We start from the raw sequence: 18,757 nt of genomic DNA on the forward strand, positions 1-18,757 counted from the left end.
ATTTACCCTCAAGTTCTTAAGGAGAACCCTTGACGCATAGTTTTAAGAAGTTATTGCACACTGGAAAATTTCCAAAGGACTAGAAAATGGCAAATATCATGGTGAATCTGGCAGATCCCAGCAACTATAGGCCAGTAAGGTTAGTGTGCATCACAAGTAAATTAATTGAAGAAATTATTAAGGAAGAGATTAAGCAAGAAGCAGAAGTTTAACTGAACACATGAGTGGTTGGGAATAAAACTAAAAGAAGTGGGAGTTCAGGATGTTCTTTGTAGATGAATGCAAAATTGTCTCAGACACACTGAAGTTAAAAGTGGTGTCCCTCAGGGGTCAGGGCTAGGGCTGCTGCTATTTTTAATACATATAAATGGTTTGGATAGGAATATAAGTCATAAGCTGCTTAGGTTTGCAGATGAAGCCAAGCTAGGTGGATTGGCAGATAATGTAGAATTGATTGAATTATAACGAGGGATTTGGACAGCACACAGGGTTGCCCAGAGTTGTGGCAGATGAAATTTAATGTAAGTAAAACTAAAATATCACATGTAGGAGTTAAAAATGCTAGGTTTGAATACACGATGGGAGGTCTCAAAATTAAAAGTACCCCTTATGAGAAGGATTTAGGAGTCATAGTGAATTTGACACAATCAACTTCCAGACAGTGTTCAGAAGCCATTACAAAGGCTAATAGAATGTTAGGTTATACAGCATGATGTGTGGAGTACAAGTCCAAGGAGGTTATTCTGAAGCTTTATAATGCAGAATGTTATCCCTTATCTACCTTATCTGTAGTTCTGTGTACAGTTTTGGTCTCCAGACTACAAAGAGTACATAGCAGTGCTGGAAAACATCCAGAGAAGAGCGACTAGGGTAATTTCAGGACTATAGAGGATGAATTATAAGGAAAGATTAAAACAGCTGAGCATTTTCAGTTTAAGCAAAAGGAGATTAAGAGGAGATATGATTGAAGTATTTAAAATTATGAAGAGAATTAGCGCAGTGGATCGAGACTATTTCTTTAAAATCAGTTCATCAAGAAAATGGGGACACAGTTGGAAACTTGTTAAGGGTAAATTTCACACTAACATTAGGAAGATTTTCTTTACAGAGAGAACTATAGACACATGGAATAAGTGCCAAAATAGTGTGGTAGACAGTAGAACTTTAGGAACTTTCAATGGCTTGTGCACATCTGGATTGTTCTAATGTTCTAATGATAATGCTTACTGATGTGTCAGCTCAAGTAAATAGTTCTTATTGATTCATAACTTGCTATTTTGTCTTGGTAGAGTAATATTTTACACTTCACAACCTGCATGCACCACATTTCTTTGCTCTGCCACCAGAAGCACGGTGGACACTGTTGGGGTAGATGGAGTTTTCAGCTCTCCCCAAGCTTTTCTGATTTTTATTTTATTTATTTTGTATTAATAGTGTTGTCTAAAATAATTTGTAATTGATTTAATTTATTATTTAATAGGCATAGGGGAGAAGCCGCTTATGTGACACCCTCTTCTTTTTTCCCCTTATTGTTTTTGGAAAGGAAAATAAAAACTTCTGTTTCAACCCTATGTGCCTCAGACTTGACTGCCGTTTATATGACGCAGAGAAAGACAGATTGCAGTCGGCTACAGATGCATGCAACACACTGAAAGATGAGTTAAAATGCCTTAAAGAAAAAGCAATAGACCTAAAAGACAGGTCTAGGAAAAATAACCTTAAATGTAAAGGCGTCCCTAAGTTGGTCCTAGATCTCCTCACATTATTGCAACAGCTTATGCAAACAGTCTTCAAATTACATTTTATGCTGACATTTCTCCTATAACTGCCCAGCTAAGGAAGCAGGTTATATTGATCACAAAAGTGCTTTGAGAACATAAATTGAGCCATAAATGAGGTTTTCCCACACATTGTGGCTCAAACTTCGTTGTAAAATCCTCTGATGCAGGCTAACACCTATTAAATAAGTCGAAAAAAGCACAAAGTACTTCTCTCCATCTCGCCATAAATTTCAGGCTCCACCTGACATTATAGTTTAATGACAAAGCTCCAGACATACTTGCAATCAGTTTTACCTTGAGACTTAAAATGATTTTAACTCTTCATCAGTTATGTCTTTTAAAAAGTTATATTTAAGTCATCTGAACTACCTTTCATAACCAATTAAAAATAATAGGACATCAGTCAATGACAATTTTACTTAAGTTGGACTGGAATCTACTCACTATAAATGCTATTGAGCCACTACAAGATTATTTGAGCTACACTTTTAACTACATGACATTTTAAAGTACTTTTAAAAAGCGTGTTTTTAATGTACTCTACCAACACATTTAATTGCATTCTAAGTTATTATTTAATGAACAAAAATTTGATAACTGACCGTTTGAAGTAACATTAAAATTGTAAAATGCTCAGACTTTCAAATCACTTAACTAAATCACACCAAAATGTTACACCATAAGTGCATTTTCTAACTTGCTTCTCTGTACAGGAGTGCAGCCTAATGTAACAGAGCTTAGAGTTGGCAAATTTCATAGAAAACAAAGGCATAGTCAGACAAAAGGAGACCTCTGCTATCTGTATGAAGACAGTAAGAACCTGGGTGAGGCACACAGTACTGTTGGATATAAGATGGATGGATTGCTTCAGGCACTGTTCCTGATTTTTGTGTTATTTATCCTAGCAGGTTAACATGGATTTTTTGTGCAGTTAAAGTGACAGGTTAATGATAAGCTGATCTAAGAATCATGGTAGCAAGGCAATAAGTGTAGGACAATAAAACATTAGGTTCACTTGAATGGCAGTTTTAAAAATGACTTCTTTATATGCTTTTAGGATTATATCTAAAATAATCAGCAAAGTCTAACAATATACAAAAGAAGAATTAAGATCCTTAATGAAAATATGGGCATGGCTTCTGACTGAGTGTGCGAAGGCACACCCAGGCCTACTTATAGCTTCAACCTGGTTAAGCAAGTCTTTAAGCTCATCTACATAAACAAGGACAATAAAGGAGAAATTTAATTTTGTCTGAAAGAAAAATACAGCTGAATATGATCTTAAACTCACTCTAGTGTAACTTTGAGATCTGGTCCTAATATGACTTTTTCAAGTCTGGGTAGCTCTCCTTGGTTACAGGAATAATAGGCTTTCTCTAACATCCTTGGTGTCTCAAACTATTTATAAAACTCATAAAAAGCATCATCTGTCAGATAGATTTGCCACTCTAAAGGGGAAACATATTCATGTTTTTTTTTCACTCAGATGACATATATTGATGGAAAGTAGTAGCTAACTAGCAGCATTTCACAACATTGCCCTTAGCTTTGGTAGCTAAAGTCCCTTCTTCTTCTTTAAATTCTTATCACAAAGTATTGTTATCTTGGAAATACAGAAAGGAACAAATGAGCAACAAGAGCACAGAGAGCTGAACAGTGTTATCTCTTGAACTGAACTCAATGTCCAAAGTAAAAGACAGGCTTTATTTATTCAGAAAAATATATTTCATCCAAATCTGTAATGTGTCAACTTCATTGGTTCATTTTTTGCACTTAAAACAATCATGTAATAAAAGAACAGTCTTTTGTTGAGTGTAGTATTTTTTATTATACACTACTTATGAATTTCTCATTTCTGACTGATGGGAAATATTGCCATGTTTGTGTACATGTTGTTGTCTACACTAGTGCAGATGAGGCATTTTCTTTTATTCTTGTTTTTCTGTAATTGAACATAAAAAAATAAAATTCTCATTCTTGAGATCTTTCATCACCATTGAAGATGGCAGCTCATTGTTCATATTCCAAACAAAAGACCATTTTAAAGAAACATTTAAAAAATCCTAACACAAGTACAATTCTTCTTCCAATCTGCCTTTTGTTAACTTTAGTTTTTAATGTCAAGTAAAATTTCATAGAGGGGTTCAGTCAGTGAAGTGTGGCAAGCCATTCCACTGTGGATGATAATCTTAAAAATGTATACATTTTTCAGATTCAAAGATTATATTACAGTGAATAAACCACAAGTAAATATTAAATCTTATTCAAGACATCCTATCAAGAGAGATGAAAAAGAAAAAAAGAAACTAATTTAATGTTATCACTCAATGATATTAAACTTTTTAAAAGGTTAGCAATGGATTTGCATACTCAGTTAACTGAGGGCAACATGATTAAATGCCTGCTAAAGTCCACATATTTTTTGAGTGGTCCTTGTGAAATGAATCTGATCTTTTCAAATTTTAATTTAAACAATTACATCCTTTTCTGATTATGTTATGGTAAATGATTTATGTTTCTTACATTGGAGCAAGACAAGACTGTATCCTAGCAGTACAGTACAAGTTATAACAAATTATTGCTGCTTAAGTTGTAATGTTCAATGGAATATTGCAGTGCTGTAAGATGAGTACAGATTATTATATTTCCAAGAATGTCTGAGAAACAAGCACATTTATTTTCTAATGATGTCTGATGTGAAGAAATTCCAAACATTTGAAATAGGTGGCTTAGTGATTCACGCCTGGGGAACAGCATTCAACAGTGTTGCTTGCAGGAGAAATACTGGGTTCTTGGATTTAAAAAAATATATAATCAATCTCCTTTTCTGAGTGGAATTTTAGAATAAAAATAACATGAGCATTTTCAATGGAGCTATTTAGGAAAAGTCACAGAAAGACAGGAACATGATACACACACACTGATGAAATAATTAAAAATGTAATAAAACCAATTGGCATGGTAGATTGCAGTTCTAGTGTTTAAGGACTTTTTTTATTATTATTATTATTATACTTTATTAATCCCGAAGGAAATTACTTGGTTTTTTTATACCCTTTGGGGAAAGAGCACAGGGTCAGCCATTGTACAGTGTCCCGGAACAATTGAAGGTTAAGTGCCTTGCTCAAGGGCCCAGCAGAGTAGCATCTCTTTAGACAGTGACGGGGATTCAAACTGGCAACCTTCGGGATACCAGCGCAGTTCCTTAGCCTCAAAGCCACCACTCCGCCCAAGAGTATATTTTCATGATTGGTTTATAACCCAGCCACAGGGGATGCACAAACCAGTGTGTTTCTTCATGCTGGTCCCAAGCCCGGATAAATGGGGAGGGCTACGTCAGGAAGGGCATCTGGTGTAAGAGTTTGCCAGAGCAACATGCCAAAAACAATACAGATTTCAATACCGCCTCAATCAAGTCGCGGGTTAACAACAACCACCACCAGTACTGTTAGCCAACAGGGTGCTGGCGGAAATTGGGCTACTGTTGGCCGAAGAAGGAGAAGAAGCAGGGGAGAACATTTCCGGAGTAAACGGGAGAGCAGGAAGGTAAAGAGAGTGGAACTGAGGGCAAGAACTTTGAATGTTAGCAGTATGACTGGAAAGGGGAGAGAGTTAGCTGATATGATGGAGAGAAGGAAAGCTGATATATTGAAACTAAATGAAAGGGGAGTAAGGCCAAGTGGATCAGAGGTGGATTAAAATTGCTCTATCATGCTGTGGATGGAAGGATAAATGGGGTAGGGGTTATTCTGAAGGAACAGTGTGTCAAGAGTGTTTTGGAGGTGAAAAGAGTGTCAAACACAGTAATGATTATGAAACTGGAAAGGAGGTGTGATGATGAATGTTGTTAGTGCATATGGCCCACAAGTTGGGTGTGTGATGGATGAGAAAGAAGATTTCTGGAGTGAGTTGGATAAAGTGATGGACAGTGTACCCAAGGGACAGAAAGTGGTGATTGGGGCGGATTTCCATGGACATGTTGGTGAAGGGAACAGAGGAAACAAGGAGATGATGGGTAGGTATGGTGTCAAGAAGAGGAATGAAGAAGGTCAGATGATAGTGGATTTTACGAAATGGATGGGCATGGCTGTGGTGAATATGTATTTAAAGAAGGATGAGCATAGTGTGACTACAAGAGTGGAGGAAGATGCACACAGGTAGATTATATCCTATGCAGAAGGGTTAATATGAAGGAGATTGAAGACTGCAAAGTGGTGGCTGGGGAAAGTGTAGTTAGACAGTATGGGATGGTGAACTGCAAGATGAAGTTGGAGGTCAAGAAGAGGAGGAGAGTGAGGATAGAGCCAAGGATCAAATGGTGGAAACTGAAAAAGGAAGACTGCAAGGTTGAGTTTAGGGAGGAGGTAAGACAGGCACTGGGTGCCAATGAACAGTTACCAGACAGCTGGGCAACTACAGCAGAAGTAGTAAGGGTGGCAGCAAGAAGGATGCTTGGTGTGACATTTGGACAGATGAAGGAGGAAAAGGAAACCTGGTGGTGGAATGGGAAAGTACAGGAGAGTATACAGAGGAGCATGATGGCGAAGAAGAAGTAGAATAGTTAGAGAGATGCAAAAAGTAGACAAGAGTACAAAGAGATAAGGTGCAAGGTGAAGAGAGAGGTAGCAAAGGCTACATGATTAATTGTATGAGAGACTGGACACTAAGGATGGAGAAAAGGACCTGTAACTGATTGGCTACACAGAGGGACGAAGCTGGTTAAGATGTGCAGCAGGGAGGGTGTGTTGAGAAGATGGAAAGAGTACTTTGAGAGGCTGATGAATGAACAGAATGAGAGAGAGAAGGCTGGATGATATGGAAATAGTGAATCAGAAAGTACAACGGATTAGCAAGGAGAAAGTAAGGACAGCTGTGAAGAAGATGAAGAATGGAAGGGCCGTTGGTCCAAATGACATACCTGTGAAATCATGGAGGTGTTTAGGAGAGATGGCAATGGAGTTTTTAACCAGATTGTTTAATGGAATCTTGGAAAGTGAGAGGATGCTGAAGGAGTGGAGAAGAAGTGTACTGGTACTGATTTTGAAGAATAAAGGGGATGTGCAGAGCTATAGTAACTACAGGGGGATAAAACAAGTGTACTGGTACCGATTTTGAAGAATAAAGGAGGATGTGCAGAGCTGTAGTAATTACAGGGGGATAAAATTGATGAGCCACACCATGAAGTTATGGGAAAGAGTAGATGAAGCTAGGTTAAGAAGGGAGGTGATAATTAGGGAGCAGCAGTATGGTTTCATGCCAAGAAAGAGCGTGACAGATGCAATGTTTGCTCTGAGGGTGTTGATGGAGAAGTATAAAGAAGGCCAGGTAGATTTGCATTGTGTCTTTATGGACCTGGAGAAAGCATATGACAGGGTGCCTCAAGAGGAGTTGTAGTATTGTATGAGGAAGTCAGGAGTGCCAGAGAAGTATGTAAGAGTTTTACAGGATATGTACTAGGGAAATGTAACAGTGGTGCGGTCTGCGGTAGGAGTGATGGATGCATTCAACGTGGAAGTAGGATTACATAAGGGATCAGCTCTGAGCCCTTTCTGATTTGCAATGGTGATGGACAGGTTGACAGATGAGATTAGACAGGAGTCCCATTGGACTATGATGTTTGCTGATGACATTGTGATCTGTAGAGAGAGTAGGGAGCAGGTTGAGGAGATCCTGTAGAGGTGGAGATATGCTCTAGAGTGGAGAGGAATGAAGGTCAGTAGGAACAAGATAGAATACATGTGTGTGAATGAGACAGGAGGTTAGTGGAATGGTGAGGATGCAGGGGGTAGAACTGGTGTAGGTGGATGATTTTAAATACTTGGGATCAACAATACAGAGTAGTGGGGAAAGAGAGATGATAAAGAAAGCGCAGGCAGGGTGGAATGGGTGGAGAAGAGTGACAGGAGTAATTTGTGATAGACGGTTATCAGCAGGAGTGAAACTGAAGATTTACAGGACGGTGAGACCAGCTTTGTTATATGGGTTGGAGACGGTGGCACTGACCAGAAAGCAGGAGACAGAGCTGGAGGTGGCAGAGTTAAAGATGCTAAGATTTTCATTGGATGTGACAAGGATGGACAGGATTAGAAATGGGTACATTAGAGGGTCATCTCAGGTTGAACGGACGGAAGACAAAGTCAGAGAGGTGAGATTGTGTTGGTTTGGACATATGCAGAGGAGAAATGCTGAGTATATTGGGAGAATAATGTTAAAGATAGAGCTGTCAGGCAAGAGGAAAAGACGAAGGCCTTAGAGAAGGTTTATGGATGTGGTGAGACAAGACATGCAGGTGATGGGTATGACAGAGCGAGATGCAGAAGACAGGAAGATATGGAAATAGGTGATCTGCTGTGGCAACTTCTAACAGGATCAGCCAAAAGAAGAAGAAGGTTTTCATGATTGGTTTATAATAGTCTTTAGGTGTGCCTCAAGGATCAGTACTGAGTCTACTTCTCTATCCTTTCATTCCTTAGGTAATGGAATCTCTTCTCATGGCCTCTCCTAACACCCTTGTGCTGATGACACACAGATCTTCCTGTGATTTCCCTCTTACAGTCCTTAAGTTTCAGCCCAGATATACATTGTCTATCTGTCATCTCATGGATGAATAATCATCACCTTAAACATAACCTTTCAAAGTCAGATATCTTGCACTTACCCTCTGATTCTCTTTCCTCAGATTTGTCTTTAAGCATTACCCTGAAAGACATCACCCTTTCACCATAAGTCATTGCCAGGAATCTTGGTGTGACTTTAGACTCCTCACTTTCATTCATTGAACATATACAGTATCTTCAATGACCCAGTCCTGTCACTTCTTTCATTATACTGTAATATACAGAGGACTCAACCCTTCCTCGTAAACCCCTTGTTCAGACAGTGGCTCTATCTTGGTTGGTCCATTGCAACTCTCTCCTGCTCTCCTCTCTCCTTTTTTTCCTGTCTGGCTTTTTTTTTCTTCCAGAATGCAGCTGCTTGGATGGTGTTCCCTGTTCCTTGCTTCATTCCTACAGCTCTTCTTCTTTGGTCTCTCCATTGGTTTTTTGTTCCTGTTGCTGCAAGAAACCAGATCAAAACTATTGTCTTGTCATACAGTTCTCTGAACCGTTCTGCTCCTCAATAACTCCAGTCCTTAATCTTTACTTGAAGTCTCCAGTCTATCTCTGCATGTTTGCTGACCACCCCTCCTCTTACCAGATGTGACAAGACTGGACAATGTTTCTCTGTTATTAAACCAAACCTGTGGAATGATCTCTATTTATCTGTTTGATTAGCACCCAATTTACTTGTGTTTAGGTCTCTTTGAAAACGCTTCTTTTATTAAATACTAGCAAAATACCCACGCTTCGCAGCGGAGAAGTAGTGTGTTAAAGAAGTAATGAAAAAGAAAAGGAAACATTTTGAAAATAATGTAACATGATTGTCAATGTAATTGTTTTGTCACTGTTATGAGAGTTGATGTCATATATATATATATATATATATATATATATATATATATATATAAATATATATATACACACATACATATATATATACTGTATATACACACACACATATATATATATACACACACACATATATATATATACTGTACACACACACTTATATATATATACTGTATATATATATATATATATATATATATATATATATATACACACACACACACATGCACATATATATACATATATACAGTGTATATTGTGGACTCTGGACCAGACACAGACAGATGGACATCGTTATTTTCACCCAACACACGTTTATTTATAATTATTAATATTTACAATTCAGTGCACTTCCCAGTGCCTTTTGCACTGTTCCCCCAAAGTCCAGGCCTCACACTTCTTTGTGCCTTTCTCCTGGCCGCCTCCAGTCCTCTCTCTAGCTCCGTCCTCTTCCACCTGACTTCCGCCATCGACTGAAGGGAGGCGGCCCCTTAAATAGGAACCCGGATGGGCTCCAGCTGCTTCCCGGCACTCCTCTATAGACACGCCCCAGTGTGGCGGAAGTGCCGGCTGCGCACCCGGAAGCCATCCGGGTGTCCCCTGTCGTCTTCCCCCCAGCACTTCCTGGTGTGGCGGAAGTGCTGGGCTCCAGGGATATTCAGGCACAGGGGCTCCGCCTGGCGTTGGCCACAGGTCCCTACAGGGCTGGGCTTCCAAGCCCTTTACCTGTGGCCCCCAACATAACCAGGGCGGATGCCCCCTTGCGGTCTGGAGGAGGTACAAGCCCTCCTGGCCGGGCTCCAGCCCCGGCCGGATGCCACTATATATATATATATATATATATATATATATATATATATATATATATACATATACACACACATATACAGTATATATACCCTTTGGGGTGCGAGCAGCTGTTGCTGGGGGTGCCAGAATCCATCGAGGAATAAAAATGAAAAACATTATTTGTACAAAATCTTAATTTATCTATCCATTCCTAAATAATTAAATGGGCAGGCTATTTCGTATCAGTGCAATACGCTGCTTGTTAAAAAGGATGATTCCCGCTCTCATGTGCACTTAGTGCTGCGTGGGTATTATGAACTATCGTATCTGTTCAAGTTCTATTTAAAATTAAATATAAGAAATTTTTATTTAGTCGACAGAAATATGTTTGGTAGGAATGCAATTTAAATTTAGTCATCATTGCATAAATTTTTCTTCAGCATAGAAATTTAAAGACTAAATTCAACTTACATTCCTAAAGATATTTCTGTCGACTAAATAGAACCTACCTATATCGAAATAGAACTTGAAAAGATATATTTTTTCAAATCTGATTGTGCATTTTAGATCGACTTGACGTGCACTAAATCGAGTCTGCGTGCAATTGTGCTGTTGCCTGCCTGCCTCAATAAGTCACCGTCACTTCGCTCTTACTTTTTTACCGTTCATTTAATCATGGCTAGTCGCGAAAAAATTTGAAAATGGAAGGAGGATTACATTGAGTATGGCTTTACCAAAACAATTATTGATGGCGAATAAAGTATCCATCTATACTAATAAAAGGCAAAGCCCTCACTCACTCACTCACTCACTCACTCACTCACTCACTCATCACTAATTCTCCAACTTCCCGTGTAGGTAGAAGGCTGAAATTTGGCAGGCTCATTCCTTACAGCTTACTTACAAAAGTGAAGCAGATTTCATTTCGAAATTCTACGCATAACGGTCAACAACGTCTGCCATGTTGAACTTTCTTATTCATGGCCCCATCTTCACGAAATTTAGTAGGCGGCTTCCCTGCGCTAACCGAAACCAATGTACGTACTTATTTCGGTGGTATGATGCCACTGTCCGCCATATTGAACTTTCCAACATCACTAATTCTCCAACTTCCCGTGTAGGTAGAAGGCTGAAATTTGGTACTTATTTCGGTGGTATGATGCCACTGTTGGCCACCATATCGAACTTTTCAACAGTCTTTGTTACTTATGGGCCCATATTCAAGAAATTTGGTACACGAGTTCCCAACGCTAACTGAATCCTACTTACGTACATATATACGTCCATAGCCTGCAGCTCGGTCACCGTGTGAGGCGGCGTTGGGTCCCCCATCCCAACGCCTCCCACGTTATTGGCTGCCTGCCTATATAAGGCCGTCCGTCACCCCAGTCTCTTAATTCCCTTCCTTGCTTCGCCACGGGATTCACGTCTCCCTGCTGATAACTGCAGCCTTTTTATTTAATCCACGGCTTCTCCGCTGTTTTATTGTTCATTTATTACGATTATAGTTATTGTGTAGGTATTTTAGACTTGCTTTACATTGTTCAGGTACCCATTTCCTTTATCATTCCAACCGTACCCACATTAACATGTCTATCGAGGTGATCACCATTGATCAAAGAACTGTCACTTACCGAGTGGTTTCCATGCCCGGAGATGGCACCTACCTTTTCCATTCTCTGTGTTACATATTGCACGGCCATATCAGGCTCACTCTTGAAATCCGGATGAACATTGTGTCTTATGTATTGAATACATGGGACAGGTTCAAGGTGTGGACTGATGGAGATAATTATACTACACAGGAGCACTATAAGAGTGAAATGCTTAAGCCCTTCACCTATGCTTCTGCATATGAGTTGATGGCGGCCGCTGAATTGTTCGGTTGTCGCTTTCAAGTGTACCGAAATGGCCAAATATTTTACATCTTTCGACAACCGCCAGTGCCTCTTAAACATCTTAGATTCACAGGTGACGATTTCAGTAGTGGACACTTTGATGTTTATGAATGTTTAAACTGTCAAAAGCCGGATGTGAAGTTATCGATGTAACCGGTTGTATGCTTACATCGTTTGACAGTTGCTGAATGTCTCTTCAACACAAGTCCTACAAATACTGTCGTAATTGAAACAAACCATGAAACTCAAACCGATTATGACAGCAGCAATCCAACCTGTGAGATTTGAAACAAGATTACTTTTCACATGGCCAACTGTACGTTGCATGCTCAAGAGTAAGCTCAGCGCACAGCTTGGTCATATTACAACCGGAGGGCCGAACTCACAATGTGGTATACAAACAGATCCTTAACAAATAATTATTGGTATATTTTCCCTCAGTTTAAAAATGTTTAATTTTCTTCTTAATAAAAATTTTAAGGCAGCACTTCGCCACTGCGAAGCGCGGGTATTTTGCTAGTTATTTAATAAGTATTCATGAACAAAGTATAATTAACATCAGTTTGTGATTCAGATATTTTTACTTATGAATATGCTAAGCACAGTCCTTGACCCGCGAATATTTACCTTATATGGGCAGGCACTCAATTACGTGGGAGGCGTAATGATGCGAGACGCAACTCCTCCTCCCACTGCCATCGAGCTGCAGTCTATCACACTATATGGACGAAAATAGGTTCCAGTTATGACCATTACGCGTAGAATTTCCAAATGAAACCTGCCCAACTTTTGTAAGTAAGCTGTAAGGAATAAGCCTGCCAAATTTCAGCCTTCTACCTACACGGGAAGTTGGAGAATTAGTGAGTGAGTGAGTGAGTGAGTGAGTGAGTGAGTGAGTGAGTCAGTCAGTCAGTCAGTCAGTCAGTCAGTCAGTCTGTCTGTTGGACCTGCTTAGTTTCTTTCCAATAGTGTAACTGCTGTTGCACTGACAAAGAGTTTAGGATACTGGTTTTTGTAGTATTCAGGCTTCCGGTATAATTTTGTAGCTTTTCTAATTCCCTTGTTGTTGCTTTTTATATTGTTCTCTGTTGCTTTTGATGTTAGCATCTTCATTCTTGTATGTAATTTAACCTGCTTAGTAAGTCACCTTGGATAAAGATATCTGGTAAATAATAGTATGGAAGAATTTAAATGAACTTCCAGTTTTACCGTGCATTCAAACTTATTTGTGATGGCACTGTAGTGCAGTGATTGTGCCAATGCCTCACAACAATGAGATGGGGTTTGTGTCCTGGGTGCTCCCATGTGCAGTTTGCATGTTCTCTCTGTGTCCATGTGGGGGTTTCTTTCACAGTCCAAACACATCCAGGTTAGATAAACTGCCATTGCTAAGCTGTCCCTGTTTAATGTGTGTGTTTGCCCTGTGATGGACTGACATCCCGTGCAGATGATGTTCCTGACTTGCACCTCATGACTGAAAAGATAGACTCCAGCTCCCTTACATCCTTGCTCTGGATAAGCAGGTTAGGAAGATGGATTTGTGTAAGTAATGTATTGTTAAATTATTTCTGTCAGTGAATAATAGCTAAAATCTGATACAAAAAACATTTCAAACACTCCAAGCCTGTACTTAATGGAGAGTATGATACAAAAATAAGTAGAATTAAATACATTGATGCAAGATAGACTTGGAAGTCATCCGAGGTTATTCACAGAAAATAATTCTCTTCTATTCAAAATAATTCTGAAATTCAAAATTTTGTAGAACACCTCCAAATACATCTGAGCACTTATGGAAGGTAATGTGGAAGGGATAAATTTGAGCCAATATTATAAAGCACCATGCATCAGCATAAAGAGATACAGATACTTTTTGTCCCAATCTTTACCTTCATTTCAAATTCCTTGAATCAAATGTTTGATGATAACTGCAAATAAAATATTTGACAGAGGGCACCACGCAGGTTCAAAGCTTAAATTATTTGCAAAAACTAAAGGTTCTGGGCTGAAATATAATTTAATCCATGCATATATACAATGCCTTCAGAAAGTACTCAGACCCCTTCACTTTCTATACATTTTGTTATTTTGCAGTCTTATGCTCAAATCATTTAAGATAATTTTTCCCTCATTAAGCAACCACACAATACCAAATGACAAAGCAAAAGCAGTGTTACGGCCTACACAAAGCATAGTTTTCATCATTTTCTGTTGCATAAAGCATCTTATAGTATTCTTCAAATATGCTGTTTCTTGGTGTTCAGTAACTTTCATTCCAACTACACTGTTTATTTCTGTGATAGTATTTTAAACTTCTGACGCACTTCATATCCTTGTATCCTATTGGGATTTTCTTTCATATTCATAATTAGAATGACATTTAATGATATAATTGTTCCACCATTTCTACTGTAATCAATAAATTTAAATCTATTTGCAAATCTAGTCTTTTTTTGTGAAGCTTAGAATTTGGGAGGCTTGCGCATTCATCACTGATTAATTCTTCTACCTTGCTTGTTTGAAATGTATTTGTATGTGAAACATAACAGAATGTTTTGTGATTGTCCAAGTAATCCAGAATTGCTGAAGAGAAACATCACATCACAAGCACATAAACTATATCTATAAAACTAAAATCAAAGTGTGGCAGTTTCTTCTAAGATTTAATTCATCTTCCACAGTATGTCAACTCTAAAGAAAGCATATACTTGTATATAAAAATTTGCTAAATTCTGCATACCCCAAGACATGGATGGAAGGCTTCACTTTTCTATGGATCTTTTGCATGTGCAGTCAAATGACATTTAATACATTTCAGTGTACTTTCCACAACAGAATTTGTAAAATGACCATACTTAAAAATAAATATTCATACATTTTTACTACTGTTTGGAAAGTACAACTCATTATACATTGTGCACCCAAAAACAAGCAACTTGTCTCCACCAAGAGAGCGTGGTATGGCCAAAAAAATTACATCATAATATAATTAAAAATGATCACGATTATGGAATATATGAAAGCATAATCTATGTGTACATACTTTGCAGACTGAATTCACTTTTGGTGCTTTTGTTGGTCCAATTTCATACAGTAGGTTAATAGTGGGTAGTTCTACTATTGTTATGAATTAGAGTCTCAAACATGATCAAAATGAGTAGATTCCTCCAAAAAGCTCCAAAAGATCAGGCCAGGATCTTAACTGGCCAGCCCAGAGGAGGTTCACTCAGCTTATTCCCAACTACAACAGTAAGCTTCAGCCTAGCCACAGCACAAAATTGGGAAACTAGTTAACAAAGTTAAAAAAATATCTAATATCCCAAATTGCCATACAAGAGGGAGAAGCCTAGCAAAAACTTCAGACTGTGACCAAAAGGCAACCAAGAGTCTTTATATGTGATTGATATTTACTTATGAAACAAGGAATAACAAAGTAAATGCTTAGAGAATAATAAGGAGGCAAAACAAGTTGCCTAAAAGGGCAATTCTATCGCAAACAAGTCCAAATCTAATAATCCAAAGACTGTAATAAAAAACATGGTAGCAGAAAGATCAAGAAACCAACAAAAGCAAAGAAATATCAATACTCATGCTGAAAAACTACAAACAAAATACTGTCTGAACTCCTGTTTCTCTGGCTTAAATGCCAAAGGGAGAGCTCAGGAGTGGTGATGCTACCATCTACAAAGAATATGGGACCTGTGCAGACTTAAAGGGACAGTGCACAATTAACCAAAAATAAACAAAATCAACAGAAATACAATACAAGTGATAATTCAAAATGAACAAAAACAACAATAAAATGTAAAACATGCAATAATTCAGACTGATATCTCATTTCATAAGGACCACTTTCATCGACTTAGGTAATTCCAAAATATCTCTGTTGTGCAAAATAATAAAGCTGAACAAAAAATAAACAAATATATATTGCACATGCCTTTTAAGATATGGAATCATGGAATGATAAAAAATGTGTCCTGTATAGACTATACAGTAAACAATGAAACAAGATTAACAATAAAAATTAAGTATTCAGAGGTATTATTCTAAATTCCTTTGATTTTCCATTTAATAAACACAAGCAAACCTCAACAGACTTTAATATTGACTTTCAAAACATCTTTGTAAACATGAAAAAATATTGTATTAAGACAAAACAAAGAAAATGAATGTATCCATTGAGTGAATACTGCCTCAGCAGAGGCTATCACATCATACCCTACAATACAGGCAAGTAAGAAAAGCTTTCACACTTGTGACACTACTGAAATTAAATGATCCCAGAAGCATTCTTTTCAACTCTCAAAATCCTGCTTCTGCAAAAATTGATGTTGCTGGACTTTCTTAAAAAGATATTCTAATGAAGAAATATCCTTATTTGTACCAAACAAAACATCCTCCATTCCATTGCATTCTAACTCTAAAGATATACGGCATTTTAACATACATAGCTCAAACAATTGTGGAGGCTGGCCCGGACACAGACAGGCAGACATATTCATGCCACCCACAAACACGTTTCTTTACACTATATACAAAAGTCTTAAGTGCACCACAAAACCCCACAAGTCCCCAAAGTCCTGGCCACACAATGCCTTTCTTCCCCTTCAGGCCGACTCCTTGCCTCCTCCAGCAAGCTCAGTCCACTCCGCTCCCAACTCTTGCCCCGATTGAAGGGAGGCAGCCCCTTTTATCCACACCCGGATGTGCTCCAGGTGCGTCCCGGCAATCTCCCGCCGACACACCCCCCTGTGGCGGAAGTTCTGGCTATATCCCCGGAAGCACTCCGGGTGTTCCTGCTCCTCTTCCCCCCAGCACTTCCTGGTGTGGCGGAAGTGCTGAGGTCCAGGGCTCCAAAGGCATGGGGGCGCCCCCTAGTGGTGACCACAGGCCCCTACAGGGTGGAGCTTCAAAGCTCTGTACCCATGGTCCCCAAAGGAACCAGGGCGGTTGCCCTCAGATGGTCTGGGGAAGGCGCAAGCCCTCCTTCGGTCCTCCTGGGCATCCCGGCTGGGTCGCCACCCCAGCCACCTCTGACACAATGTAAAAAATGTTGCTTTTTCTTGCTTACTTATAACTTTGTTTATACTTAATGTTTTCTCCTACTTCTGTAAAACCTTTGTGCTTTCCTCTTTCCCTTGGTGCTCTAAGTGTGTGCTTATTTTGATTAATAGTTAATCCAGGGCTACCTTATTATTGTTGTCCTAGACTGTTGAAAGTATCTGCATGTATACATTAAATCACATCACAAATGTATTTTCTGTAAGCAGCACAGAATAATGGTCCTTGGTTTTTATTACTATATTTCCTAATTATTGGGATCTCTGCATTATTTTTGATTGCTCATTTGATTAATGTTAAATACATTCATGAGCATTCAACAGAATGTACATTAAATTAGATGAACTGAGACCTTCAAAATTTGACTAGGATGATGTCAGGAATATTAGAAATTGAAAAGAGATGGCTAGAGCCAAACTGCAGTCAAATGCTTTGCCACTGAATTGTATCCCCAGCACCCACTTATGTTGATGTTTCTCACAATGGAAAATTATTGACTGATAAGGTGAACTTTCATAACTGACACACTCTGTTACTGCAAATTCAAAAATAATGAAACAAGCCAATAAAGATTGTTAGTCCATCGATTTCAAGCCAAAACATTTTTTAATCATAGTTAAGATTTACTGTCCTTTGTTTGCTGGGAAATGTTTTTGATTCTAACTTAGTATCGTTGGGAATTATTAAAACTGCATTTTAAAAGCCTAATAAAAATTGTTGGTAAAAAAGTTGACTAAAGTAAAAAATATTTCTGATGATATTTAGAGACAACAAATCAATGTTTCTCAAGAGAAGATTATATGTATGCATTGAAAAAGTCAGCAGACATTGGTTCCTTTGACAAACAGCAGTGATGTGCAAATATGGGAGCTCGAAGGGCAACCAGTCCTGAAATAAAGACTTCTTGATTTACAGTCAAATGTTCTACCACTGAGCTATATATACCCCAGAATAACACATCTCCCAGAAAGAGGTAACCACAGAAAAGTATTTTCTAAATGCCATGTCAATAACGAAAAGATATCTACATGAAAAAGTTAAGAAAGCTATATCAAGCATTGGCGAGTTGAACATCTGGCATGTCTTTTATGCTGTTGAAAACTGAAATATTTTACTTGAATTTCATTGGGCTCAAATTTACATATTTAATTCAATTCACTTTAATAAAAACATATTGATGGTTTACTTTTTCCACTGCTGAATCAAATGACTAACTTTACCATCCTTGAACATATTTTACTGAAATTTTCTTGTCAGTGATTGAACATAAAATAACATAATCTTACATGTATTAAAATCAGACTACTTATTTACTGTTTTCTGTCATTTTTCACCGAGTAATTGAAAGTTCTCAGAAATAACAAAAAGTGTATAAACACTGCAAAAAAGCTAGAGACTGAATTTGTAAATAATGCTTACTATACAACTTTGGAGTTAACATGGAAGGCCGCAAGGATACTTTACATAAAGCCGAAATTGCCATAACAGATGCTTCATTTGAGTATGGTACTGCGATTGCACTAAAACGTATAACAAAATTTTATAGCCACTTCTTTGTGAGTAAAGTAAAGGAAAGGAAAGCATGTTAGCCAGACAATGCAGTTAAACAAGAAAAGAACAGTTTATTAGCGTGGAAGGTTCAAAACAAGGAAAGAAGCAAGGATGGTGCAGTACAGAACTGATTGTACAGAAATAGCTAGTTCCTCAGTTTTAGAAGGACCATTTACTACACATCGGTGAAACAGAGTCTGTTTTCCTATCCACTCTCTCACAAAAT

Source organism: Polypterus senegalus, chromosome 5 (genome assembly GCF_016835505.1).
Source record: "Polypterus senegalus isolate Bchr_013 chromosome 5, ASM1683550v1, whole genome shotgun sequence".
Classification (NCBI taxonomy): Eukaryota; Metazoa; Chordata; class Cladistia; order Polypteriformes; family Polypteridae; genus Polypterus; species Polypterus senegalus.